The sequence below is a fragment of the Arachis stenosperma genome, chromosome 10 (genome assembly GCF_014773155.1).
Source record: "Arachis stenosperma cultivar V10309 chromosome 10, arast.V10309.gnm1.PFL2, whole genome shotgun sequence".
Classification (NCBI taxonomy): Eukaryota; Viridiplantae; Streptophyta; class Magnoliopsida; order Fabales; family Fabaceae; genus Arachis; species Arachis stenosperma.
The window spans coordinates 3,138,401-3,141,808 of NC_080386.1; the positions used below are offsets into that span (position 1 = coordinate 3,138,401).

General features: G+C 44.1%; 1 non-coding gene across 1 annotated transcript; it reads left to right on the plus strand.

Moving 5' to 3' along the window:
- The first annotated feature begins 2,935 nt into the window (after positions 1-2,935).
- On the plus strand, positions 2,936-3,043 carry LOC130959430 (small nucleolar RNA R71). The gene has a single exon (XR_009078510.1). It is a non-coding gene; the product is annotated as a small nucleolar RNA R71 (small nucleolar RNA).
- The last annotated feature ends 365 nt before the right edge of the window (positions 3,044-3,408 follow it).

A 3,408-nucleotide genomic window follows, 5' to 3' on the forward strand; every position in this document is an offset into this window, starting at 1 on the left:
GGCCCGGTCTAGAGTACTTCGGACCGGTTGCTAGTGGGAATGATTGAGCGTTGGATGAACTCCAACCATCCTCTAGCCACGGGTTTGAGGTCATGCCTTCTCAATTGAACCGGCTTCCCTCTTGAATCTCTCTTCCATTGGGCGCCCTCTTCACATATGACAGTGAGGACTTGGTCCAACCTTTGATCAAAGTTGACCCTTCTAGTGTAAGGATGTTCATCTCCTTGCATCATGAGCAAATTGAATGCCAACCTTACACTTTCCGGACTAAAATCCAAGTATTTCCCCCGAACCATAGTAAGATAATTCTTTGGATCCGGGTTCACACTTTGATCATGGTTCTTGGTGATCCATGCATTGGCATAGAACTCTTGAACCATTAAGATTCCGACTTGTTGAATGGGGTTGGTAAGAATTTCCCAACCTCTTCTTTGGATCTCATGTCGGATCTCCGGATATTCACCCTTTTTGAGTGAGAAAGGGACCTCGGGGATCACCTTCTTCAAGGCCACAACTTCATAGAAGTGGTCTTGATGCACCCTTGAGATGAATCTTTCCATCTCCCATGACTCGGAGGTGGAAGCTTTTGCCTTCCCTTTCCTCTTTCTAGAGGTTTCTCCGGCCTTGGATGCCATAAATGGTTATGGAAAAACGAAAAAGCAACGCTTTTACCACACCAAACTTAAAAGGTTTGCTCGTCCTCGAGCAAAAGAAGAAGAAAGAAGAGAGTAGAAGAAAGAAATGAGGAAGAAGGAAATGGCTTTTGTGTTCGGCCAAAGAGGGGGAGAAGTGGTGTTTAGGTTGTGTGAAAATGAAGGGGTGAAGAAGGGTTTATATAGGGGAGGAGGGGCTTATGGTTCGGTCATGTGAGGGTGGGTTTGGGTGGGAAAGTGGTTTGAATTTGAATGGTGAGGTAGGTGGGGTTTTATGAAGGATGGATGTGAGTGGTGAAGAGAAAGATGAGGTTTGATAGGTGAAGGGTTTTTGGGGAAGAGGTATGGAGGTTATTGGTGAATGAGTGAAGAAGAGAGAGAGTGGTGGGGTTGGTGGGGATCCTGTGGGGTCCACAGATCCTGTGGTGTCAAGGAAAAGTCATCCCTGCACCAAATGGCATTCAAAATCACGTTTTGAGCTATTTCTGGCGTTAAACGCCGGGCTGGTGCCCATTCCTGGCGTTTAACGCCAGGTTCTTGCCCTTTTCTGGCGTTAAACGCCCAGAATGGTGCCAGACTGGGCGTTAAACGCCCAACTGCTAGCCTCACTGGCGTTTAAACGCCAGTGGGTTCTTCCTCCAGGGTGTGCTGTTTTTCTTCCTGTTTTTCATTCTGTTTTTGCTTTTTCAATTGATTTTGTGTCTTCTTATGATCATCAACCTACAAAAAAAACATAAAATAACAAAGAGAAATAGATAAAATATAACATTGGGTTGCCTCCCAACAAGCGCTTCTTTAATGTCAGTAGCTTGACAGATGGCTCTCATGGAGCCTCACAAATGATCAGAGCAATGTGGGAACCTCCCAACACCAAACTTAGAGTTGAATGTTGGGGTTCAACACCAAACTTAGAGTTTGGTTGTGGCCTCCCAACACACCAAACTTAGAGTTTGACTGTGGGGGCTCTGTTTGACTCTGATTGAGAGAAGCTCTTCATGCTTCCTCTCCATGGTGACAGAGGGATATCCTTGAGCCTTAAACACAAAGGATTCTTCATTCACTTGAATGATCAGTTCGCCTCTATCAACATCAATCACAGCCTTTGCTGTGACTAGGAAGGGTCTGCCAAGGATGATGGTTTATCCATGCACTTCCCAGTCTCTAGGACTATGAATCAGCAGGGATGTAATGGTTTTCAATTTTCACCAAAACATCCTCTACAAGTCCATGAGCTTGTTTCTTGAGTTGTCTGCCATCTCTAATGAGATTTTTGCAGCTGCACCTCAAAGATCCCTAGATTCTCCATTACAGAGAGAGAGAGGCATGAGGTTTACACTTGACCCTAAGTCACACAGAGCCTTCTTGAAGGTCATGGTGCCTATGGTACAAGGTATTGAAAATTTCCCAGGATCTTGTCTCTTTTGAGGTAATTTATTGGGGAACTCAGTGGAGGTTAGTGCACGCCCACTGAGGTCTTCCTCAGTGGCGTTCACTTCCTCTCCTTCCTCTCCAAATTCGGCCAAGTTGATGGCCTTGCACTCTCCTTTTGGATTTTCTTCTGTGTTGCTTGGAAGAGTACTTGGAGGGAGTTCAGTAACTTTCTTGCTCAGCTGTCCCACTTGTGCCTCCAAGTTTCTAATGGAGGACCTTGTTTCAGTCATGAAACTTTGGGTGGTTTTGATTAGATCAGAGACCATAGTTGCTAAGTCAGAGGGGTTCTGCTTAGAATTCTCTGTCTGTTGCTGAGAAGATGATGGAAAAGGCTTGCCATTGCTAAACCTGTTTTTTCCACCATTATTGTTGTTAAAACCTTGTTGAGGTCTCTCTTGATTCTTCCATGAGAAATTTGGGTTATTTCTCCATGAAGAATTATAGGTGTTTCCATAGGGTTCTCCTAGGTAATTCACCTCTTCCATTGAAGGGTTCTCAGGATCATAGGCTTCTTCTTCAGATGAAGCATCCTTAGTACTGCTTGGTGCATTTTGCATTCCAGACAGACTTTGAGAAATCAAATTGACTTGTTGAGTCAATATCTTGTTCTGAGCCAGAATGGCATTCAGAGCATCAATCTCAAGAACTCCTTTCTTCTGATTAGTCCCATTGTTCACAGGATTCCTTTCAGAAGTGTACATGAATTGGTTATTTGCAACCATTTCAATCAGCTCTTGAGCTTCTGTAGGCGTCTTCTTCAAATGAAGAGATCCTCCAGCAGAGCTATCCAAAGACATCTTGGATAGTTCAGAGAGACCATCATAGAAAATACCTATGATGCTCCATTCAGAAAGCATATCAGAAGGACACTTTCTGATCAATTGTTTGTATCTTTCCCAAGCTTCATAAAGGGATTCTCCATCCTTCTGTCTGAAGGTTTGGACTTCCACTCTAAGCTTACTCAATTTTTGAGGTGGAAAGAATTTTGCCAAGAAGGCATTGACTAGCTTTTCCCAAGAGTCCAGGCTTTCTTTAGGTTGTGAATCCAACCAGTCCTAGCTCTGTCCTTACAGCAAAAGGGAATAGCAAGTCTGTAGACTCAGGTCAACCCCATTAGTCTTGACAGTGTCACAGATTTGCAAGAACTCAGCCAAAAACTGATGAGGATCTTCCAATGGAAGTCCATGAAACTTGCAATTCTGTTGCATTAGAGAAACTAATTGAGGCTTAAGCTCAAAGTTGTTTGCTCCAATGGCAGGGATAGAGATGCTTCTCCCATAGAAGTTGGGAGTAGGTGCAGTAAAGTCACCCAGCACCTTCCTTG